The 8,821-nt window shown below is 45.5% G+C and overlaps 1 long non-coding RNA gene and 1 pseudogene across 3 annotated transcripts; both read left to right on the forward strand.

The window, feature by feature from the left end:
- Positions 1-1,667: 1,667 nt before the first annotated feature.
- Positions 1,668-8,821, forward strand: part of LOC112069690 (roundabout homolog 2-like) — a 141,846-nt pseudogene continuing 134,692 nt past the window's right edge.
- Positions 5,879-7,250, forward strand: LOC139024143 (uncharacterized). Of its 3 annotated transcripts, XR_011475437.1 has the most exons (5): positions 5,879-6,101; positions 6,143-6,349; positions 6,387-6,510; positions 6,595-6,908; positions 7,076-7,250. It is a non-coding gene; the product is annotated as an uncharacterized lncRNA (long non-coding RNA). The 3 variants fall into 3 exon arrangements; XR_011475438.1 differs by lacking the exon at positions 6,387-6,510 and having other exon boundaries at positions 5,883-6,101; positions 6,143-6,311; XR_011475439.1 differs by lacking the exon at positions 6,143-6,349 and having other exon boundaries at positions 5,885-6,101; positions 6,391-6,510.

The raw sequence follows: 8,821 nt of genomic DNA on the forward strand, positions 1-8,821 counted from the left end.
TCATTCATACCAACGATCACAATGGGCATCTGTGCCCTTCCTGCATCCTCCCTAAACCCCCTCTTGTCTTCTGTCTCTTCCGCTTGCCACCGTCCCTCAGTCAAGAGTTCATGTCATCTTTACAGTCTTGTTGTTCCATCTCAGCCTGAGGCAGTGTAGGAGAAAGACTCTCCCTTGTCTCCATTAGGTTGTTTGTTAACCATCAGACAGGGTCATCTCAAATGGCGCTGTGTCATTCCTTTGGAGGCCTCTCTCACTATTCAAACGATAACATCTTTATTCTCCTCCCTACCTGCACACAACCTGCTCTGCCCTGACTCCCCTGTCTCTCTCCAAAACAAAGCATTTAGTCATGACTCAGTCAAATAATTGTTATGGTTTTTTAAGGGCCAATGTGATACAGTAGGTAGAGCTGCCAGTCAGTACACCTTAGACCTGAGCTGTGGGGTCTCTCTACACACCACATCACCGTTCTCAGGTAGATACAGTATTGAGATCTTGAGTTTAAACATAGACCAGATTTTGGTGGGRAAATGTTGGTAGGAAGCAAGTATGGCTTTTTCCTAGCCACCATGCTTCTACACCTGCATTGCTTGCAGTTTGGGGTTTTAGGCTGGGTTTCTGTACAGCACTTTGTGATATCAGCTGATGCTTTATAAATAATACATTTTGATTTGGTGCTTTGTCTCTTCAGAGCTCTCTCTGACAGACTGGGTACAGACTGTTGTTTGTCTGTCAGACAGCCTTCACACATCCCCAAACCCACCCCACCTAGTCCCCGCCAACTCAACACAACACTCACATTGTCATGCTAACCCCCATTACCTAATTAAGACCAAGGGCAAGGGCAAAGGTCAAAAACCAGCATCCTTCTCTTGGTTCGTAACTACCAGAAGCAAGCGCCACAACCCCCGTCCCCGCTGTTCCTCTCTTCTCTCATCACATATCCACACAAGCACACACAGGCACACACACCACAAAACAAGACAAACACAGCATCACGCAGCTGCAGCCTACGACAAGGCAACGAAATAATTCTTTTGCCCAAATGGGGATGTCCTAGGTTCAGTAGATTAGACAGTGGCACTTCCAAGGGGTTCTTTTCGGCTGTTGACACATATTACACACACATGGCAGCACAGACACACAGAAGAAAATCTCACATGCCAAGGTAGAAATATTTTGTGTTCCTGATCACAGCACACACACACACGGTCGATGTTGGAAAGGGATCTACGGAAGGAAACCACGCAAAAATATATACACACCACTACTGATACCTGGAAAACAAGTTTCTTTTCCAAAGGTTCTCCGGTTTCACACACACACCACCAGAACACAACACACCACACACACCAACACACACACAACACACACACACACACAACACACACACACACACCACACACACCACCTCTCATCTCGCCTGTCAGACATCTCAGACCACAGCAGAGGTTTGAAATCAGAGGACCAGCTTGAACTCTTCATCGACAAAATAAATGTAGGCACTGTTTCTTTTTTTAAGGGATGGCACAGCACCCCATAGAGGACACACACACCATCATGAATACTGAAGGTGGTGTGGGGTTTCCAGTTGAAAGCAGCCCTTTCCTCTGTACTGTATGTCATTTGTTAAATAATTGATCCTCTATTATTCTATGGTCACAATGACCATTGCTGTTTCTAAATACAGTTTCCTCTCCAGGAGGGGAACGCTGTATGTAAGCTTTCTCAGAGATGGTGGTGAAGGAAATGTCACATTTAGTCAGCTTGTCATAATAAGCTCCACAAGGCTTGAACTGATTGGTTCACTCTACTGTGTATTAGCTTTGGACAACAAAAAAACATTCTCACCAGGAAACATTTCATCTGACAGTGTTGTGTGTGTTTTCCAGGTACGAGATCAAGTTTGACAAGGAGGACTACCTGCTGAGAGTGAAGAAGGCGTCGGCCAGTTGACGAGGGCACCTTCACCTGCCTGGCCAGAGAACCGCGTGGGCAAGGTGGAGCCTCTGCCAGCCTCACCGTCAGAGGTGAGTGAGGGTTGCCCACTGGCGCTCACACTCTTTCTGTCTTTACAGTAGAACCCTGAGCAGTTCGGAACGCCCAGTCAACAACAACTTGGCATCTTACAATTGTTTAGTTCATGCAAAAAAGGGGATTAGTAAGAGCCCAATTTCACGTTAATACACATTTTTCATGTCAATTAATCACCCCTCCCTCTCTCCTGTCCTCTCTCTGTGGTCCTCTCTCTCTCTCCTCTCTCTGTTCTCTCTTTCTCTTTGCTTTCTCTCTCTCTCTCTCTGCTCTTCTCTCTACTCTCTCTCTACTCTCTGCTCTCTCGTCTCTCTCTCTCTCTCTCTCTCTCGTCTCTGCTCTCTCTCTCTCTCCCTCTCTCGGTCTCTCTCTCTCTTCTCCTCTCTCTCTTCTCCTCTCCTCTCTCTCTCTCTCTCTCTCTCTCTCTGTCTCTTGCTTCTCTGCTGTCTCTCTCTCGTCGTCTCTCTTAGTCTCTCTCTCTCTCTGTCTCTGTCTCTCTCTCTTCCTCCCCGTCTCTCTTCGTCTCCAGGTGGGCGTTGGGTTCGGTTTCCTGTTCGCCGGGTTCGGGGGTTCGTGATCCGGGCGCCTCTGTTCCTATCTCTCTCTTATCTTGTTCTCATCTCTCTCTTGTCTCTGTCTCTGTCTCTCTCCTCTCTCCGCCTCTCTCTTCCCGATCCTCTCTCCCTAGTCTTTTAGGCCCTCGGTCGTTGTCGAGGTCTTAGTGTATAGTGACGTGATGTGTATTGGGTGAATTGTTCGCATCCTTCTCTCCTATCTGTGCTTCTCCTCTCTCTGTCCTTCTGTCTCGTCTCTCTCTAGTTCTCTCTACTCGTCTTCTCTGTTCTTTCTACCCGCTCCCTCCCTCTGTCTCTTCGTCTCTCGTCCTCTCTCTCTTCTCTTCCTCTTCTCTCTGTGGGTTCTATCTGGTGTCCTCTTTTTCTGTCTCTTTGTCTCGTCTGTCTCATGTTTATCCTGTTTTACTAGTGGATGTATATAAACCCTGATCTCTGAGCCCTGCTCAGTGGGGCCTGGAAGTGTAGAATACAACATGATGGTAAGGTGAAAGGACAGGACAGAGACAGACAGACAGACAGACCAGACAGACAGAACAGCAACAGACAGACAGCACAGGACAACAAAGACAGACAGACGACAGACAGTACCAGAGACAGAGCAGACCAGGACAGACAGACAGACAGGACAGACAAGACAGACAGACAGACCGCGACACAGCAGAAAGACAGACAGACAGAAGACAGAACAGAACAGAACAGGACAAGACAGACAGACAACGACAGACAGAGAGAGAGAGAGACCTCCACTAGCTCTTTATTCTTAATGTCAATATGGTCCTCGTTTTAAACAGCTGTAGCCCTGAATAATATGAAGACTGAGATCTCTTGGTTTATTCTCTTTCTGTCTCTCTAGTTGTCTCTCTCTCTCTCTCTTCTCGCTCTTTGCTCAGATTACAGAAATGCATCACCGAGACACACTTGTGCTGTTCCATAACACACAACACCCCTTTGGAGCTTAGAAATTTCATTATTGCAGACAGAGGAGATCCAATAACAAGAAGACTTCAAAACCCCCATGTTGTCCTGCTCTTGTCTGAGTAAGACTATGTTGATGTTAACAGAGCCTGGCCTCCCAGAAATACTATTCATCTATTCAATGATCCATTCCATCACAAGGCGGTGCCTTATTCAGATTGGGCATCCCTAACAGTTCCACGGAGAGGCTCTGTTACACAGTACACAGTGTGCAGTAAATTACAATGGATTGGAAAATCCCTTTCTATAGCATCTTATCTGTCATGCTTACCCTGTGCTGGAACTGTGTACCCCACACGACATGTCATTCATTCAACTTTTTGATTTCTGTTTTCTTATTTCTCATCATTATTTTTCTCCTCCCCTCTGTTTTTATGTTTGTGTTTGTCTTTTGACTTCCTTATTTGTTTTTCCACCTCTCCATTGTTGTGTGTCCAGCTCGCCCTGTAGGTAAGTACCATCCTAATGATCCCAGTCCATCCTGCATGTTCTCTCCATACACACACCTGCACCTCACTGCTTTGCGGAGTGTAACCGACCCTCAACCTACTGTATTAACTAACACGGAGGTTGTATCACCACGTAACACACCTTTACCGTCAAACCCTGTATGTTTATCTCAAATAGTTACAAAGGGGACTATTTAGTACTGTCATCAGCTTTAGCCTCACTTACTAACCTGGTAATGAACTAATCCCTAGCTCTCTAGAGTACCTAGGTTATGTATCTGCACTGTAGAGTGTCTGTCTAAGCCATAGCTGTCTCTAGTTTCCCCTAGTTGTCCCCCCAGGACCCAGTGCACCCGGGGCTTTTACCATCCACGTCTTGAGGCCATCTGCAAGACTTGGCCCTGGCACACCGACATGGGAGCTACTTGTCTTGGATAGAGTTGCTTCCTCTRGTCTGGSAAATAAAGTAGGGCATCTCAGTAGTTGTTGCTGTTCTATTTCCTTACACGTGGATCTGGAGGAGACATGGAGTCAGGGCAATTTGAAACTCTTGGAAGTGTTATGTCTTCCAGTACAGTAGATGGTTTTGGTGATAAGTGTCAGTTTGAGCTGTTTGGKTTCTGACATCTGGGAAGAGATRCTGGAGAGAGAGAGACAATTGTGTGTAGGGGAGAAAGGGGAGAGATGTGTGTAGCTGTAGGGCCTCTGAGAGAGGAGAGGTTAGGAAGAGGGGAGCAGGGGTGCGTGTCAGAGCTAGCTTGACTGGCAGAAGGAACCSTGACGTTGGAGGAGCGGCAGGACCTTCGTTGCCAAAACAGCAGCGGCCGTYCCCAGATTGCCACGAACTGTCAAGTTGCAGGAACATTTCAGAAATTAAACATTCATCCTGCCCGTAAGAACAAGACAGTAATTGCTTTTGACTTATGAATAAAATATGATTGAATGTGGGATTTAAAGAAGTGAGAAAACAATGCTTGTGTGTCTGTGGGCCTATCCATTTGTTCATGGCTGTCTCATTTTACTATGAATCCCCTCCAACCCTGGGTAGWTGTGTCTTGTCATGAATTAAATATGGGGGTTTGATCATGCGTCTCCCTTGGAGGGGACAGGAAGGAGGCACTAGTCTTTTGGGTCCCTGCATCAAACAGTGTGTTAGACAGCTCCACACACACTGCTGGGTTGTCTCCTCTGTCCCTCACTGGCTAGGGTTCTGCAGACTTTAAATATGCATTACTTGGTGGCCCCCAATCCAACCCAACCTCATCACGTCATATCTGACCTGCTATCAAAGCTTGAATTCATGCTCCTTACCAAACACAACAAGGCTACATTGCTCTATGTGTGTGTGGGTGCGGCGGAGCAGGGGTGCGTGTCAGAGCTAGCTTGACTGGCAGAAGGAACCGTGACGTTGGAGGAGCGCAGGACCTTCGTTGCCAAACAGCAGCGGGCGTTCCCAGATGCCACGAACTGTCAAGTTGCAGGAACATTTCAGAAATTAAACATTCATCCTGCCCGTAAGAACAAGACAGTAATTGCTTTTGACTTATGAATAAAATATGATTGAATGTGGGATTTAAAGAAGTGAGAAAAACAATGCTTGTGTGTCTGTGGGCCTATCCATTTGTTCATGGCTGTCTCATTTTACTATGAATCCCCTCCAACCCTGGGTTAGTTGTGTCTTGTCATGAATTAAAATATGGGGTTTGATCATGCGTCTCCCTTGGAGGGGACAGGAAGGAGGCACTAGTCTTTTGGGTCCCTGCATCAAACAGTGTGTTAGACAGCTCCACACACACTGCTGGGTTATCTCCTCTGTCCCTCACTGGCTAGGTTCTGCAGACTTTAAATATTGCATTACTTGGTGGCCCCCAATCCAACCCAACCTCATCACGTCATATCTGACCTGCTATTCAAAGCTTGAATTCATGCTCCTTACCAAACACAACAAGGCTACATTGCTCTATGTGTGTGTGGGTGCTGCGATGTTTGAGAGATTGAGGGGATTGAGGGAGACAAGGAGAGAGTGATACAGGAAGATATAGATGGAGAGGAGAGACAAGAGAGAGTGATAAAGGAAGAGACGATAGAGAGGAGAGACAAGGAGAGATGATAAAGGAAGAGACGGATAGAGGGAGAGACAAGGAGAGAGTGATACAGGAAGATAACACATAGAGAGGAAGACAAAGAGAGAGTGATAAAGGAAGAGACGATAGAGAGGAGAGACAAGGAGAAGTGATAAAGGAAGAGACGGATAGAGAGGAGAGACAAGGAGAGAGTGATACAGGAAGATATTAGATGAGAGACAAGAGAGAGGTGATACAGGAAGATACACATAGAGAGAGAGACAAAGAGAGAGTGATAAAGGAAGATATAGATGGAGAGACAAGGAGAGAGTGATACAGGAAGATACACATAGAGAGGAGAACAAAGAAGAGAGTGATACAGGAAGATATAGATGGAGAGACAAGGAGAGAGTGATACAGGAAGATACACATAGAGAGAGAAGACAAAGAGAGGAGTGATAAAGGAAGATATAGATTGGAGAGACAAGGAGAGAGATGATAAAGGAAGATATAGATGGAGAGACAAGGAGAGAGTGATAAAGGAAGATATAGAGGAGAGACAAGGAGAGAGTGATAAAGGAAGAGACGGATAGAGAGGAGAGACAAGGAGAGAGTGATAAAAGGAAGATATAGATGGAGAGACAAGGAGAGAGTGATAAAGGAAGATATAGATGGAGAGACAAGGAGAGAGTGATAAAGGAAGATATAGATGGAGAGACAAGGAGAGAGTGATAAAGGAAGAGACGGATAGAGAGGAGAGACAAGGAGAGAGTGATAAAGGAAGATATAGATGGAGAGACAAGGAGAGAGTGATAAAGGAGATATTAGATAGAGAGACAAGGAGAGAGTGATGAAGGAAGATATAGATAGAAGAGGAGAGACAAGGAGAGAGTGATAAAGGAAGATATAGATAGAGAGGAGAGACAAGGTGTGAGTGATAAAGGAAATATAGATAGAGAGGAGAACAAGGAGAGAGTTGATAAAGGAAGATATAGATAGAGAGGAGAGACAAGGTGTGAGTGAAAAGGAAGATATAGATAGAGAGGAGAGACAAGGAGAGAGTGATAAAGGAAGATATAGATAGAGAGGAGAGACAAGGTGTGAGTGATAAAGGAAGATATAGATAGAGAGGAGAAGACAAGGTGTGAGTGATAAAGAAGATATAGATAGAGATGAGAGACAAGTGTGAGTGATAAAGGAAGATATAAGAGAGGAGAGACAAGGTGTGAGTGATTAAAGGAAGATATAGAGAGGAGAGACAAGGTGTGAGTGATAAAGGAAGATATAGATGGAGAGCCAAGGTGTGAGTGATAAAGGAAGATATAGAGAGAGAGACAAGGTGTGAGTGATAAAGGAAGATATAGAGAGGAGAGACAAGGTGTGTGATAAAGAAGATATAGATGGAGAGACAAGGTGTGAGTGATAAAGGAAGATATAGATGGAGAGACAAAGGTGTGAGTGATAAAGGAAGATATAGAGAGGAGAGACAAGGTGTGAGGGCAGCAATAGAGAACAGCTTGAAACGTCTAGTTCAAACACTTTGAGTGAGTGCCTGCTCTAATGCACTGCTCGTTGGATTGGCCAGCCAGAAGAGAGAAAGAGATGGAGGGAGACAAAGGGAGAGAGAGAGACTGTGATTTAGGTGCTCTGTATCAGAACCAACGTTGTGGAATGCAGCAAGCTATCTAAACTGAGGAGAGACAAACAGGAAGGCTGTAAATCTATAGCCGTCTGTAGCATTCCTAGCTCTGTGTATCTTTGACAAATACACTTTCCCAAAAAAGGGATTACATGGAGAAATGAGCCAAACGGGATGAGATTTGCCTTGACTGGAACCAGCTGGGTTTCAGTGGAAAGACTTACACAGGAATCAGAATAAAAGCCTTCAATGATGTTTTATAGCAACAAGTCCAGTGTTTTAATATAATGATGTCATATGAAGCAGCGTTATATCTTGTTGAAAGCATTTGATCAAGCATTTTAAGAAGTCTCTCTTTCATCTGTTGGGCTGTTCCCTCTGCTGTTCGCCTCAAAATAACAATTAACCAGATGCACTACTGCTTTCAAAAACTCTCACATAACAGTAGAAAACCTATTTGTAAGTCACCTGCAACAACAGCGTGTTTAGACTGTCAGAGATGTAGTCTGGGGTTGGTACTTAGCTATTACCTCTATTCTCTTTCATTTCGTTTGAACATGATCAAAAGTGACTAAGTGCTGAAGGACTTTATCCTCAGCTGAAGAAAAGTGAGAAAAACGTTTGACTGAAAAAAGGGATGCCATGTCTGGGTTTTACTTGACTGAAGTTTGGGATTGGTGTCTATAATTGGTTGATTTGAATTTCCTCTGCGGGATGCCATTCCTCTCTGAGTCTCTGAGTCTCTGAGTCCTGCGTCTCTGCGTCTCTGAGTCTCTGAGTCTCTGCGTCTTCGCGTCTCTGAGTCTCTGAGTCTCTGCGTCTCTGCGTCTCTGAGTCTCTGCGTCTCTTGCGTCTCTGCGTCTCTGCGTCTCTGCGTCTCTGCGTCTCTGAGTCTCTGAGTCTCTGCGTCTGAGTCTCTGAGTCTCTGCGTCTCTGCGTCTCTGAGTCTCTGAGTCTCTGCGTCTCTGCGTCTCTGAGTCTCTGCGTCTCTGAGTCTCTGAGTCTCTGCGTCTCTGCGTCTCTGCGTCTCTGAGTCTCTGCGTCTCTGCGTCTCTAGTCTCTGACTATGAGGAATTTTGGAGA

This window comes from Salvelinus sp. IW2-2015, unplaced genomic scaffold (assembly GCF_002910315.2).
Source record: "Salvelinus sp. IW2-2015 unplaced genomic scaffold, ASM291031v2 Un_scaffold1081, whole genome shotgun sequence".
NCBI classification, from domain to species: domain Eukaryota; kingdom Metazoa; phylum Chordata; class Actinopteri; order Salmoniformes; family Salmonidae; genus Salvelinus; species Salvelinus sp. IW2-2015.